This window comes from Cebus imitator, unplaced genomic scaffold (assembly GCF_001604975.1).
Source record: "Cebus imitator isolate Cc_AM_T3 unplaced genomic scaffold, Cebus_imitator-1.0 Scaffold643, whole genome shotgun sequence".
Taxonomy (NCBI): domain Eukaryota; kingdom Metazoa; phylum Chordata; class Mammalia; order Primates; family Cebidae; genus Cebus; species Cebus imitator.
Genome location: NW_016107958.1, coordinates 238,818 through 255,934, shown reverse-complemented (window position 1 = coordinate 255,934; position 17,117 = coordinate 238,818). Strand labels below are relative to the sequence as shown.

The 17,117-nt window shown below is 35.4% G+C and overlaps 1 non-coding gene across 1 annotated transcript; it reads left to right on the top strand.

Moving 5' to 3' along the window:
- Positions 1-419: 419 nt before the first annotated feature.
- Positions 420-526, top strand: LOC119469402. The gene has a single exon (XR_005198200.1). It is a non-coding gene; the product is annotated as a U6 spliceosomal RNA (small nuclear RNA).
- The last annotated feature ends 16,591 nt before the right edge of the window (positions 527-17,117 follow it).

Below are 17,117 nucleotides of genomic sequence, written 5' to 3'. Positions count from 1 at the left end.
GCTTTCATTCCCACAAAAGTCAATCTCCTATCTTAACATATTTACTTTTTTGAGTCTGATGTTCTTCACATATCCCATGCATCTGCACAAACACATACAAAATTGTGGGAATATGAGAAAACCAATGCTTATTTATTCTGAGGCTGTTGTAGTGAGAGAGTCAGCCACCATTACTATCACTTGGCAAAGACTGAAAGGCAGGGAGAGAAGTGGAAAGCTGTATAGCAGAAAATGAAACTGAGGCTTCAGATATGCCCTGATTAGAGGTTGTTGTCATGGAGAAGCTGGATGCTGACTACCTGGAATCAGGATATCCTATGTGATTGGTTCTAAGTTAAAACCAAAGACAAAAATTAGGAAAGCTGTCAGTTATTACTCAAGATTGGGCCATTTGGAGTCAATTTTTAAGAAGTTGTTGCGTGCTCGCTTCAGCAGCACATATACTAAAATTGGAACGATACAGAGAAGATTAGTATGGCCCCTGCACAAGGATGACATGCAAACTCCTGAAGCGTTCCATATTTTTAAGGAACAACCAGTACCAGCCACTCCAAAAACATGCCAAATGGTAATGAGAATCAACACAACAAAGAATCTGCATCAACTAATGGGCAAAACAGCCAGCTAGCGCCAAAATGGCAGTATCAAATTCACACATAACAATATTAACCCTAAATGTAAATGGACTAAATGCCCCAATCAAAAGACACAGACTGGCAAATTGGATAAAAAGCCAAAACCCATCAGAGTGCTGTATCCAGGAAACCCATCTCACATGCAAGGATACACAAAGGCTCAAAATAAAGGGATGGAGGAAGAATTACCAAGCAAATGGAGAGTAAAAAAAAGCAGGAGGTGCAATTTTCATCTCTGATAAATTAGACTTTAAAGCAACAAAGATCAAAGGAGACAAAGAAGAACATTACATAATGGTCAAAGGATCAATGCAACAAGAAGAGCTACCGATCCTAAATATATACGCGCCCAATACAGGAGCACCCAGATACATAAGGCAAGTTCTTAATGACTTACAAAGAGACTTGGAATCCCACACAATTATAGTGGGAGACTTTAACACCCCATTGTCAATATTAGACAGATCAACCAGACAGAAAATTAACAAGAATATCCAGGACTTGAACTCAAACCTGGACCAAGCAAACCTAATAGACATTTACAGAACTCTCCACCCCAAATCCACAGAATATACATTCTTCTCAGCACCACATCACACCTACTCTAAAACTGACCACATAATTGGGAGTAAATCACTCCTCAGAAAATGCAAAAGAATGGAAATCACAACAAACAGTCTCTCAGACCACAGTGCAATCAAGTTAGAACTCACAATTCAAAAACTAACCCAGAACCACAGAGCTTCATGGAAACTGAACAACTTGCTCTTGAATGTTGACTGGATAAGCAATGAAATGAAGGCAAGAATAAAGATGTTCTTCGAAACCAACAAGAATGAAGACACAACATACGAGAATCTCTGCGACACATTTAAAGCAGTCTCTAGAGGAAAATATATAGCAATAAGTGCCCACATGAGAAGCAAGGAGAGATCAAAAATTGACACCCTATTGTCAAAACCAAAAGAGCTAGAGGAGCAAGATAAAAAAAAACTCAAAGTCTAGCAGAAGACATGAAATAGCTAAGACAAGAGCAGAACTGAAGGAATTAAAGACACAAAAAACCCTTCAAAAAATCAATAAATCCAGGAGCTGATTTTATAGATTCAAAAAGATCAACAAGATAGACAGACCCCTAGCCAGATTAATAAAAAAGAAAAGGGAGAATAACCAAATTGATGCAATAAAAAACGATAAAGGGGATATCACCACAGATCCCACAGAAATTCAAACCATCATCAGAGATTATTACAAACAACTCTATGCACATAAACTAGTAAACCTGGAAGAAATGGATAAATTCCTGGACACTTGCCTCCTCCCAAGCCTAAACCAGGAAGAAACTGAAACCCTGAACAGACCCATAACAAGGTCTGAAGTTGAGGCAGCAATTAAGAGCTTACCATTCAAAAAAAGCCTAAGTCCAGGAGGGTTGATAGCCAAATTCTACTAGACATACAAAGAGGATCTGATACCATTCCTTCTGAAACTATTCCAAACAATACAAAAAGAATGAATTCTTCCCAAATCATTTTATGAGACCAACATCATCCTGATACCAAAACCCGGCAGAGACTCAACAAGAAAAGAAAACTTCAGGCCAATATCCATGATGAACATAGATGCAAAAATCTTCAATAAAATACTGGTAAACTGATTGCAACAGCACATTAAAAAGCTTGTCCACCATGATCAAATAGGCTTCATCCCAGGGATGCAAGGCTGGTTCAACATACAAAAGTCTAATGTAATTCACCACATAAACAGAATCAAAGTCAAAAACCACAAGATTATCTCAATTGATGAAGAGAAGGCCTTTGACAAAATTCAACAGCCCTTTATGCTAAAAACTCTCAATAAGCTAGGTATTGAGGGAACGTATGTCAAAATAATAAAAGCTATTTATGACAAACCAACAGTCAATATCATACTGAATGGGCAAAAACTGGAAGCATTCCCCTTGAAATCTGGCACTAGACAAGGATGCCCTCTCTCACCACTCCTATTCAATATAGAACTGGAAGTTCTAGCCAGAGCAATCAGGCAAGAAAAAGAAAAAAGGTAGTGAAATAGGAAAGGAGGAAGTCAAATTGTCTCTATTTGCAGACGACATGATTGTATATCTAGAAGGCCCCATTGTCTCAGCCCAAAATCTCCTGAAACTGATAAGCAATTTCAGCAAAGTCTCAGGATACAAAGTCAATGTGCAAAAATCACATGCATTCCTATACACCAATAACAGACTTAAAGAGAACCAAATCAAAAACAAACTGGCATTCACAATTGCCACAAAGAGAATGAAATAACTAGGAATACAACTAGCAAGGAATGTAAAGGACCTCTTCAAGGAAAACTACAAGCCACTGCTCAATGAAATAAGAGAGGACACAAACAGATGGAGAAACATTCCATGTTCATGGTTAGGAAGAATCAATATCGTGAAAATGGCCATATTGCCCAAAGTAATTTACAGATTCAATGCTATCCCCATCAAGCTACCCATGACATTCTTCACAGAACTGGAAAAAACCACCTTAAACTTCATATGGAACCAAATGAGAGCCCACACAGCCAAGTCAATTCTAAGCAAAAAGAACAAAGCAGGAGGCGTCACACTACTGGACTTCAAACTATACTACAAGGCTACAGTAATCCAAACAGCAAGGTACTGGTACCAAAACAGAGATACAGACCAATGGAACAGAACAGAGGTCTCGGAGGCAACACAACATATCTACAACCATTTGATCTTTGACAAACCAGACAAAAACAAACAATGGGGAAAGCATTCCCTGTTTAATAAATGGTGTTGGGAAAACTGGCTAGCCATGTGCAGAAAGCAGAAACTGGACCCCTTCCTGACACCTTACACTAAAATTAACTCCAGATGGATTAACGACTTAAACATAAGACCTAACACCATAAAAACCCTAGAAGAACATCTAGGCAAAACCAATCAGGACATAGGTGTAGGCAAGGACTTCATGACCAAAACACCAAAAGCATTNTAACACCATAAAAACCCTAGAAGAAAATCTAGGCAAAACCATTCAGGACATAGGTGTAGGCAAGGACTTCATGACCAAAACACCAAAAGCATTGAAAACAAAAGCCAAAATAGACAAACGGGACCTAATCAAACTCCACAGCTTCTGCATAGCAAAAGAAACAGTCATTAGAGTGAATCAGCAACCAATAGAATGGGAAAAAATTTTTGCAATTTACCCATCTGACAAAGGGATGATATCCAGAATTTACAAAGAACAAAAACAGATTTACAAGAAAAAAACAAACAAGCACATTCAAAAGTGGGCAAAGGATATGAACAGATATTTTACAAAAGAAGATATACATGAGGCCAACAAACATATGAAAAAATGCTCATCGTCACTGGTCATCAGAGAAACGCAAATCAAAACTACATTGAGATACCATCTCAGGCCAGTTAGAATGGCGATCATTAAAAAATCTAGAGACAACAGATGCTGGAGACGATGTGGAGAAATGGGAACACTTTTACACTGTTGGTGGGAGTGTAAATCAGTTCAACCATTGTGGAAGACAGTGTGGCGATTCCTCAAGGACCTAGAAATAGAAATTCCATTTGACCCAGCAATCCCATTTCTGAGTATATATCCAAAGGATTATAAATCGTTCTACTATAAGGACACGTGCACACGAATGTTCATTGCAGCACTGTTTACAATAGCAAAGACCTAGAACCAACCCAAATGCCCATCAATGATAGACTGGACAGGGAAAATATGGCACATATACACCATGGAATATTATGCAGCCATCAAAAACGAATAGTTTGTGTCCTTTGTAGGGACATGGATGAACCTGGAAACCATCATTCTCAGCAAACTTACAGAAGAGCAGAAGATCAAACACCGCATGTTCTCACTCATAGGCAGGTGTTGAACAATGAGAACACATGGACACAGGGAGGGGAGCACTACACACTGGGGTCAATTGGGGAGAAATAGGGGAGGGACCGTAGTGGGTAGGGAGTTGGGGAGAGATAGCAAGGGGAGAGATGCCAGATGTAGGTGATGGGGAGTAAGGCAGCAAATCACACTGCCACGTGTGTACCTATGCAACAATCTTGCATGTTCTTCACATGTACCCCAAAACCTAAAATGTCATAAAGTAAATAAATGGAAAAAAAAAGTTGTTGCTAAGCTTTCTTCATTTCCAATATTGTCAGTAAAGGCAGCAATTTGTCTTCCTGCAAGTCTGTCTCACATATGCTGGCTTATGAATTGTTTGTTGCAGGCAAATGTATTGTTTTCCTAGTCAGGTTGCTGCAGATGTGAGTTAAAGTTCTATTATTTTTATATGTCACTTGGACATTGTTATTCATATATTCAGTATTTCAACACACACACACATATTTAGGAATTCAGGAAATGAAACTGATTTGCAGGCAAAAATAAAGGGCAACAGTCCAACCAAGATCAGGAGTTAGTTGAGATCCAGGCAGTATTTTCTGGGTCTAAAATGATACCCAATTTAAACACATGGGGCAGAATATCAATACCGTTAAGAAGAGGACTAGAGGTAGAAATAACAATTATACAACTAATCTCATGAGTTGGTATCAGAACAAAGTGCATGAAAACAAAAAAGAAATCTAAGTTTATTGGGATTGGTTATATGCAAGAGCCAAGGAGTTGAAATTACCAAGGTATTTTACTGACAATACAGGGACTGGTTTTCGCCCTTGGCTGTTGGCATTAAATAAAGATGCTTGCCATCTCAGTGCTGTAAAACATAAAGAAAATTTTCCTTTGAGAGAGTTTCACTACGACTTTTAGGGAATAGGATGCAGATACCATACTGATGAATGCAGACAATGAAGTGAACAATTGCACACTCTTAAGTTAGTGTTGGTAAAACCTGCTATGTAGCTAAACAAAGGGTGCTAGAATTATATTATTTAACCTAAACATACAGATGACTATTGGATATTTTGGTTATTTTTTGTTTGATAGGTTATTTTCATTTGTTTTTCTATAAAGGCTATACTCTGATGTGGAGGAAAAGACACAATAATGTCTCTATCTAATCTATATATCTTCTTCTCTATCACTTTTATGTATATGTCTATGATTCCATTTAAAGGAAAGATACATAAGGTTCTAAAGAGAAATCAGCATGTGCATGCAGTCTTGACTGTCATACATGTTTGTAGACTACTATGAACTGTGTTGGATCAGATGACTGAAGAGTCAAATCAGGGTCTGGAAACTTGGAGGAAAGATTTAAGGGACTGGGCAAACAGAACTGCTTTTGCACATGTGTCCATATTTTGGGTACAACAAGGATGTTTAAAAATATTTCCCACTTTATAAGTTTAATTGAATACACACATAAATTAATTTTTTCCCAAGGTTAAATAGTAAAAGCTATTATAAAAAGGAATTGGGCTGCTTTGTTTGTCCTTTAAAGCTGGGCAACTGTTTCATAAAACGAGAAATACCCTTGGGTCTCACATAAAATATGTATGCCCTATAAATGCAACAAATAAATAATGCTTTCAATGGTATGTAGTCATAAATGGCATCTTTGTATATATTACATAATTTTCCTCTCCTGAAAGATGTAGTCAGAAAGTTAGAACCCTTAACAGCATTCTCACCCGATTTAGAGTTTTAATTCAGAAATGAAGTTTATAACCTCTCTCAGAATTATTTTTATTTATGTGAAACTCTAGACATTTTATTACATTTATTTGTCTTTGCTGAAACTTAGTCAAACAAATGGGCAGTCTGACTAACATGTTGATTGTCCTTGCTGTCATAGATTGGAGATAAGTGTTATTGACACATGGAAGAGTCAGTAAGTATAGAACCATCCAAATATCCTACTTTAAACAGCAGTTTTGTCAGTAAAGTGACCATCTCTTATAGTGTAAAGTGTATGCATGTGAATCAGAAGAGCTAATTCTGATCCTGACTCTGACACCAACGAGTTTAGTCATGTTGGTCAAGTCACTAAAACCCTTTTATTCTTTTCCTCACCTAGTAAAATGGTAGAGCTAAACATAATTGGGTTTTCTATCAGCTCTTAATTTTGGAATTAGATGACTTTTGCTAAAAATAGACATTAAAAACAGAAATTTCAATAAAGAGTAGTGACTGCATTGAACATTCACATGAGATTAATCAAAAAGCACTAGGTTGTGAGTTCAAATATATCATGTTTTTTTTTTTTTTTAATCACAAGAGTCTTGTAAGATGGGAAGGAAAGGAAATAAACATTTAATAAGTACCTAATTTGTATCAAGAATTTGATAGATTTTATTTTCATATTTATCAATTCTATGTAACAACCAAATGAGATGATTATCAATATCCACTTAATTACTAACTGAAGAACAGGGCATTTAATAATACTTATATAATTTTCTCAAAATCATATAAGCATTTAGGAACAGTGCAAGAGTGATACAAAGTATTCCTGTGTGAATACAGCACTAGGGCTAGCAATTACTGAATTTCTACAACATACTGCCAATCACCGCCTAGCCATGTTGGATTTTATTAATTTGGTCAATATGTTCCTATACTTCTAAGTTATATGCATATCTTCTTTTCCCATACTTAATATATTTTGTGACCCACATTCTTTCTGCAAATTAAAAGGGATTTAAATTATGTCCACAAAATAATTATAAAATGCAGCGAAGTTCAATATTAACCCTTTAGCCAATGAGACTGATGTTACTTTTTTTTCCAGAAAAATAAATTATGTTACTCTGCCCCTTACACATAGTGGATACTTAATAAGCATTCATTGCATAATTAGAAGAATATACATATTAGGAAGAAGTTAGAGAGGCTCATCAGTACACTTAATTATCCTCTGACTATGCAAAAATCAGAATTCAACTTTAGTATTTATCATTTAAGTCTATGTCTATAATAATTAAGAGTGCTAGAAGACAGAACACTTATATTGTTAATAAAGGTTACACAGGATGCTAATAAAAAATAAACCTGGTCCAAAAATAAAGAATTCCAAATATACATTTCTGTGACCAAAAGGCTTTTCTTTTACTCTTTTTCTATTTTTTTAAGTGGTCTGGATAACTGCCTGAATATTATTCTTTGTTTCCTTTATAAAGATGCAGAATAAATGTAACTTGACTCACCACTCCAATTTTGGGCTAACCTGCATGATATTTCTAGACTTTATTCTTGGTAAGTAATTATCACTTTTAAGACTACCTATTTGTTACTAACATATGGGAAGCTGTGTTATATAATTAATACCATTGCTTTGAATAGAAAGTCCACACAGCAGGGTTCGCATCAATATTCATTACATTGAAATAAAATATTCCTGTCCCAATTTTCCTGAGTTTTCACATTTCAGCATCATTTTGTATAGCAGGCAGTGAAGCATTCTAATTTTTCTTTACTAGATTTCACTTGATTTACCTTAATGCTGACCTCGAATCCCAAGTATGGGATTATATCAAAAGAGTATCACAAAAGGACTCTGTTGGGACTTGGCTTAGGCAAAGCAGAACTACCCAAAATATATTCTATAATATTACAGATTTAAGTATATTCACATTATTTCCAATATTCAATAATTAAAATTTTAGGCTATAATTTGTAAAATGCTCACAAAATTTAAATACATCTAATCAGTTTAGTGTCCATTAGGCAAATAATTCTTCTCACATACTTATTTTTATTTATTTAACCTATATTTACTGATCATCAATGGCATGCCCTCTGATGTATGCACTACATTTAAAAAGATTAAATACCTTTTGATCCTTAAAGGAGTCTCATTATACTGGGTCACCACATTTAGATAACTACTTGATATGTGGAGAAGATATTACAACAACTTATATAGGATTCTTGGATCCCATACATGTGATCTGGGCACAAACTAACAGAGGATTATTTTATTCTGATCCTTAAATGCCAATTAACTTTTTAACTATCTCAAATGAACTTAGTTTTAAATCATCAGAATATTATTAAATTACCCTTTATGGCTCCAAATAACTAATGCAGAAGTATGGAAAGAAGATGTTTCCTTCTCCTGCAAAGTCAAACTAACGTGTTCAACTCCCTAGTACAGGCATTAATATAGCAAATGATAATTATGATTTTAGTTAGTGGGTAGACAATTGCGTGAAATGGAAAAAGTCAGAGGATATGAATAAAGCAAGCTAGTTCAGAAATCTTTACCATGCAAATTATATTTAACCCATATTTAAAATTAACCTAAAATAAAATGTGAAAAGCTCGGCTATGGTATCTGGCTTAGCCAGTTAGAAATCTTTTCAAATCTCTAGATTCTGATACATCAGACCAATTTTAGCAGAAATGCTGGCAAAAAAAGAGAAATATGTTTGGAAATATTTTCTGGTGGGGTTAATTTGTAAGTCATGTTCTTTATGCATGTTTAGGAAAATTTTAGCTAACTAGAATGTTCTAGGAAATGAATGCTCACTTTAATATTATTACTTGGAAAATAGTATACATTCATTATAAGTTATATAATAAAACTTTTTAAAAACTACAGAAAATCTTTTTAAAATATAATAGTCATCATTATATAAAATGTATTACACATTACCTGAGTAACTTCATCTGTAGGCTTTCTTCAGAAGCATCATTCACATCATTAATCTCATTGTAAAGGAAGACAGTTTCAGACAGTTTAATAGCTGAAAGTGAAAGAGCAACTACTCTTGGTAATTCTCTGACACATAACTAACAAACCTGAAATTGTCTAGAGAAGTTTGCTTTCATAGGATTTGTCTTTGCTCCAAAAGTAGAGAAAGGGTGGGCGTAGTGGCTCATACCTGTAATCCTAGCAATTTGGGAGGCCAAGGTGGGTAGATCACTTGATGTCAGGAGTTCCAAAGCAGCCTGGCTAACATGGTGAAACCTCATCTCTACTAAAAATACAAAAAAAAATTAGCCCAGCATGGTGACAGCCACCTGTAATCCCAGCTAGTTAGGAGGCTGAGACAGGGGAATCGACTGAATCCAGAAGGCAGAGGTTGCAGTGAGCCAAGATCATGCCACTGCACTCCAACCTGGTTAACAGAGACTCCCATCCCCCCAAAAAAAAAGTAGAGAAAAATGTTTAGGTTATATTATTTTTATAATAAATTGCACTTGATAGGATGTCTATGTATTTCTAAATTTTAAATATTCTATATCAAAGAAAAAATATAACATTTTCATAAATTTCACAGGATTTCTTTAATCAAATTTTTACCTTTTACATTTTTTAGTTCATGATTATAGAGCAATTTCATTTAAATATTAAATACTGAAATTATCAAAAATATTATTTTCTAAGGAAAGCTTTTTATATAGGAACTAGAAATTAGATAACAAATTTTATAATATCAATACATTTTTTATGAAGCATTACTGCATCTACTACCTTAGTCCATTCAGAAATAACAGCTCTATTAAGAATATTTGAGCAAAGAATATTTGAAGTAAACTTCATTGTTTATGTAAACAAGATAAAATTAGAAAATAAAGTATAAAGCTATACCCCCAAATTTTCCATTTTCTCATTATCTCGTGATAAACACTCACAGCTTCTTTGTTGCATTTCTTTCCATTGCTTTTCTCTGAATGTGTATGTGTCTGCACAATGAAGTTCATATTGCATGTAGAATTTATTTTATTCAATATTATATTTACTCAATATCATTATTTTGCTCAATACTATATCATGCTCATTACCTGATGATATTAACATTTTCTCAAACTACTATCTAAAGGGCTATATAATATTCCACATATGGCACATATAGACATGTCATAATCCATTTAAATAGTTCTCTAGGGATGAACATTTATGATTCAAATATTTTCTATTACAAATAATGCTATAATGAATATCGTAGAACCTAAATATAATATTACCTATTAATTTATTATTTAGGATATATTCATAGTAACATAGTTTTAATACAAATTTGAATTAAATATTACTATAGAAGTGTTAAAAAGCTTCTCAGGTCTTTAATATTGCAAATTTTCATTAAGCTACTGAAACAATTAATATTTTGTAGTAAAAATTAAATACATGGAATTGTTATGCATGCTATCAGGTTTTTTTAGTAGTTTGGATAAAATGAAGGAAAATTGAATGAACTCATATATAATTTGTTGATTAAACAGTGAATTTCATGTGTGGCTTTGTAAAAGTTACTTAACTTGTCAGTGCTTCAGTTTTCTTATCATTTAAATGAAGATTACAATAATAGGAGTTTAGAGCTCTGCATGGTACAAAGTAAAAAATGATAGATAAATAGGCAATGAGTTATAGCTATTATGATTGTTTTACTTATTGTTGCATCATTGGTCTGATGCCTGTAATCTTCAGGTTTCTAAGAGATATGAATAATTTAATTCTTAGCAAATACATAGCTTTTAAGATTTCTACCCAGGAAATTCAGCATTGCCTTCTTTCTGCTCACAAGTAACATAATGAAGAGAACAAATATTATCTTTTAAAGCTGAGGCTGAGATAAATGTTGTATAATTCTGAGTAGGAAATAGCAAAGAAAATACATCATCTGGCCTTTCCTTTATTAGCAGTACTGAGATATTAAGGCCTTTGCATCATAGTCCTTCCTTGAGGGAACAAAATAAAGCTAAGGAAATGGAATCTTCCTTCCTTACTGGACCTCATGATTTATGACTATAATAAACCTGACTACACAAAAGCACACATTGTTTCAAGGAAATGCTAAGTGTCATCTCAACACACCCAGAAGCCTGCCCTTCATGGGAATAAAATGTTGCAGCGACCAGTGATTTACTTCCCTAATCATTTGCTTATGAAAAGCATCCTACTCTGTTCATCATCAAGATACACTACATTCCTTTGAATATCTCCTTAGGAAAGGGGGTAGGCAACAAACACAGAAGAAAGGAGTAAATGAGAATGAGGCTCTAGAGCAATAGAGAGCTTCTGATGAGGAGGCCAAAATACTGAATCTGTCATTATTTGCTAGCTGGGAATTTGAGGCAAGCTCATTTGGCTTTCATCTTTTTAACTATGAAAAATTAACTGATTGAAGTAAATAATTTCTAAGGCCTTTCTTCATCTACAACAGTCTTCAAATTTGTATAATCCTATTAATAATAGAGGCCAGCATAACTGAAATGGAAGCAAAAGAGTGAAGAAGTTAAAGTACATCTTTCAAAAATTACCCTCCTGAGAAATTAGCATTGAACACGGTAACTGTAAATATGAGACAAGCTGCAACATTTGACACAAGTGATCATTCAGCTTATTTTCCTCTCTTGACTTCTACTCTTTCCCCATCTCTTCTGTTATTCTGGTAAACTTCCTTTGTTCTTCTCCCTCAAGGTTTTAAGAAACTGATAAATTGTCTCATTCAACCCCCTCCTCTGCATTGTTCAACCTATGCAGCTATGCCCATCAGCTGAAATGAACATAATGAAAGGGACAGTGAAAAGTCTAGTTTAATAGACTAATGAATGTTGTATTAGTCCATTTACACTTCACTAAAGAACTGACCAAGAGTGGGTAATTTATAAATACAAAAGTTTTAATTGACTCTTCGTTCTGCATGGCTTGGGAGGCCTCAGGAAACTTAACAGTCATTGCAGAAGCGGAAGAACTCACAGCTTATAAGGCAGCAGGTGAGAAAATGAGTGCAGGGCAGATTTCCCCTTTTAAACCAAGAAATCTGATGAGAACTCTCTCACTATCATAACAACAGCATAGGGGAAATCAGCCCCATGACCCAATCACCTCCCACCAAGTTTCTCCCCTAACACATGGGGATTACAATTTGAATTACAATTTCAGAAGAGATTTGGGTGGAGACACAGCCAAGACATATCATTCCACTCCTAGCACCTCTCATATCTCATATTCTCACATTTTAAAACACAATTATGCCTTCCCAATAGTACCCCAAAGACTTAACTCATTCCAGCATAAACCCAAAAGTCCAAAGTCTCATCTGAGACAAGGCAAGTCCCTTCCACTTAGGAGCCTGTAAAATCAAAAGCAAAGTAGTTACTTCCAAAATACAATGGGGTTACAGGAATTAGATAAATGTTCCCATTCCAAATGAAAGGAGTTGGCCAAAACAAAAAGGCTACAAGCCCTATGCAAGTTCAAAATCCAGTGGGGCAATCATTAAAACTTAAAGCACCAAAATAATCTTTTTTGACACCATGTTTCACATCCATGGAATGTTGATACAAAGAGTGGGTTCCCAAGGCCTTGTGTAGCTCCATTCCTGTGGCATTGCAGGATTCAGGCCCTACTACCACAATCATGGGCTGGCACTGAGTTCCTGAGGCTTTTTTAGGCACACAGAGCAAGCTGTTGGTGAATCTACATTCTGGGGACTGGAGGATAGTGGCTCTCTTCTCACAGTTTCACTAGGTAGTGTCCCACTGCCTAATGGAGTGGTGAGAAGCCCTCTATATGAGGGCTCCAAATCTACATTTCCTCTCTGTATTGCCCTTGCAGAGATTCTCCATGAGGGCTTTGTCCCTGAAGCAGACTTCTGCCTGGACATCCAGGCATTTTTATACATCCCCTGAGATCTAGGCAGATGTTCTCAAACTTCAATTCCTGACTTCTGTGTACCCACAGGCCCAACACCACATGGAGGCTGCCAAGGCTTGGGGCTGGCATCCTCTGAAGCAATGACTTGGGCTGTATCTTGGCTCCTTTTAGCCATAGCTGGAGCTAGAATGGTTGGGACACAGGGCACCAAGCCCCAAGGCTGCACAGAGCAGTGGGGCCCTGGGCTTGGCCCACGAAGCCACTTTTCCCTCTTAGGCCTTTGTGCCTATGATAGGAGGGGCTGCCTCAAAGATCCCTGGAGACAGTTTCCCCACTGTCTCAGCTATTAACATTTAGCTTCTAGTTACTTACGCAAATTTCTGCAGCCACACTGAATTCCTCCCCCAAAATAGGTTTTTCTTTTCTACCACAGGTTTAGGCTGCAAATTTTTCAAACATTTTTGCTCTGCTTCCCTTTTAAGCATAAGTTCCAACTTCAAACCATCTCTTTGCATAAAACTGAACACTTTAAGAATAATCCAGGACACTTCTTCAATGCTTTGCTGCTTAGAAATTTTTCCAACAGATACCCTAAGTCATCTCTCTCAAGTTCAAAGTTCCAAGTTCCACACATATTTAGGGCAGGGGTAAAATGTCACCAGTTCTTTTGCTAAAGCATAGTAAGAATGACCTTTAGTCCAGTTTCCAAAAGTTCCTCATCTCCATCTGAGACCATGTCAGCCTGGACTTAATTGTCCATATCACTATCAGAATTTTGGTCAAAGTCATTCAACAAGTCTCTAGGAATTCCCAACTTTCCCACATCTCCCTGTCTTCTTCTGAGCCCCCCAACTTGTTCCAGCCTCTGCCCATTACCCAGTTACAAAGTCACTTCCACATTTTCAGTTTATCTTTATAGTAATACCCAACTATACCAGTACCAATTTCCTGTATTAGTTCATTCTCTCACTGCTATAATAACTGCTTGAGCCTAACAAAAAACCTGAGCCTCAATCTATGAAGTAAACAGGTTTAATTGACTCACAGTTCCACATGGTTGGGGAGGCCCCAGAAAACAGACAATCATGGCAAAAGAAGAAGTAAGCACATCTTACATGGCTGCAGGTGAGATAGAGTGAGCACAGGGCAAGCCATCAGATCTTGTGAGAACTCCCTCACTGTCAATAAAACAGCATCAGGGAAACTGCCCCCATAATTTAATCACCTCCCACCGGTCCCCCCTCCAAAATGTGGAGATTACAATTCAGATTACAAATTGACATAAAATTTGGGTAGGGATACAGACAAACCATATCAAACATATCTAGAGGAGTAGTGAAAAGAAAACCAAAATGTAGACCAGAGTTATATATGATAGTATGAAATTATACAGAGAGAATCATATTGCAAATTTGAAAACATTCCTCTGAAGACTAGTCATTTGAATTAGAGAATAGAGATGGTCAGTATTTAATAAGCTAATGACTTGCCTGGCAAGTCAAAACATTAAATATAATGATGTCTTTGTTTTACATATCTTAGTTTAGCATATGGATCCTCACCACGAATAGTCTTAGTAATTAATTAAATAAAAAGTGAAAGTTAATTTAAGGTTTTAAATAGTGACACAATCACATTAGGGAACACTTGACCACAAAATCAATACAAAATGCTTAAATGACCTAACTACTAAAAAGTCAAACCAGTTGTTTCAGTTATCATTATGAATAGAAAATAATGGATTTAATGCTTACACTTACGTAACAATTGTCTATTAAAGTAGCCCCAAAATAAAAACAACAATGCTATAAAACAAATAGTTGGGCCATGGTGGCTCCCGTCTGTAATCTCAACACTTTGGGAGGCTGAGGCGGGTGGATCACCTGAGGTTAGGACTTTAATACCAGCCTGGCCAACATGGCAAAAAACATCTCTACTAAAAATACAAAAAATAAGCTGGGCTTGGTGGCAGGTGCCTGTAATCTCAGCTATTTGAGAGCCTGAGGCAGGGAAAGTGCATGAACCAGGGAAATGGAGGTTGTAGTGAGCCGAGATTGTGCCATTGCACTGCAGCCTGGATGACAGAGTGAGAGTCTGCCTCAAAAAAAATTTGGGTTTTATTAAACCTTCATATTTTATCTCCAACAAATATGCCCCAATGATAAGTCTCTGTAAACATATGAATCATTAGGTGGGTAGAAGTCTGGCCAATATTATTTCCATTTCCATTTTGTTTACAAGATAAATAAGGTTTATTCATTTGAATCAGAGGAAGAGATATTGATATATTTGGCTAAATATGGTAAAGGAAAACTGAATAAAGAGATTAAAGCTAATAATTTACTATAAGTGCAGGTAATATTTTTCTGAAAATTTAACACCAAGAAGAGAGAGAATTTATGACTAATAGTATTTTTTAACAATACCTAATCATCTTTCTGCAATTTAAATAAGTATATTCCAAACTGTTCATTGCAGTACAGTTACTAAACATACTATTTTCTTGTTTCTTCAAAAAATCAAAATAGGTACATTACGAAAATATTTTGGATATATTCAAAATACTTTTCTCCTATGCAAACTATCAATGCACATTAATTATTTAGGGCTCTGAGTTTTTCTACAGCAGATAAATCTTCAGCTTTGCAACTTAACATGACCTAGTTGATGGCCAATTTTATGCATTCACTTTACTGGGCCATGGGGTTCCCAACAAATATTATATCCCAGTTGATATTCAGTCGAACATTATTCTGAGTGTGTCTGTGAGAATGTTTCTGGATGAGATTCACAATTGAATGAATAGACTTAGTAAAGCATTGGTCTCTCTAATATGAGTGAGGCTCTTCCAATCTGTTAGAAGCCTAAATAAAAGAAGAAGGCTGACCCTTCAGCAAATAAGAAGGAATTCCTCCTAACTGCCATTGAGCTAGGACATTGGATTTTTCCTGCCATTGGACTCTGAAATGTTTGGACAACCAAAACGTTGGCTCTTCCTGGGTATCAAGCCTACTGACCTTTGGACTGGAACTACACTATTGGCTCTCCTGACTTTCCAGTTTGCTAACTACAGGTCTTGGGATATGTCAGCCAAAATAACTGCTAGAGTCAATTTTTTAATAATAGATTGTGCATCTATCTATCTATCTATCTATCTACCCACCTACCTATTTAATATGTCTATATATCCTACTAGTTGTGTTTCTCTGGAGAATACTGGATAATATATCTAGTAACATTAAAAATATTTAACACATAATTTTCTTTTTATTTGGAGTGAGCACTAATAGCACCCTATAGATAAAAAATTAACAATATAATTTAAAGATAAAAATTAAACAAGATACAACCCTTTCTTAAAGGCATTAATTTTTAAAAAGCAAATGAATATTTTGATTTTTTTAACTAACAAAGATTTCTAAAGAGTTTGAAAATCATACATTTTAGTTGTCTTTGATATAATTACAAGTACTAAATACAGAGGAAAGAAACCAAACTTTAAGGGCTTTTTAAAAATCTTATCCTGGGTCTTGGAAAAGTAGTTTATAAATAAAACTAATGTCTTTGTAATTATTTTGGGCAAGTTAAGAAACAGAAGTAAACAAAACAAACAAATGACAATTGAACTAAACTAAATATAAATGGGTTATAAAAGGTAGATTAGGCATTGATAACATTGAATGCAATCTTTTCATCTCCTAAAAAGGGCAGTGAATGTGAGGCAAAAATATATCTCAGATTCACAATATGCATGTGTCTGTGTTTATTTATAGTTTTAGTTTGACTTATGCATACTATATAAGTACTTAGAAAAGGAATGTAAATAAAACTATAATTTTAGCCTCTGTTATATCAGAGTATATATTATACTCATTAACTCTGACACTTTCAATGTTACTTACACAAAAATTTATTTTACTA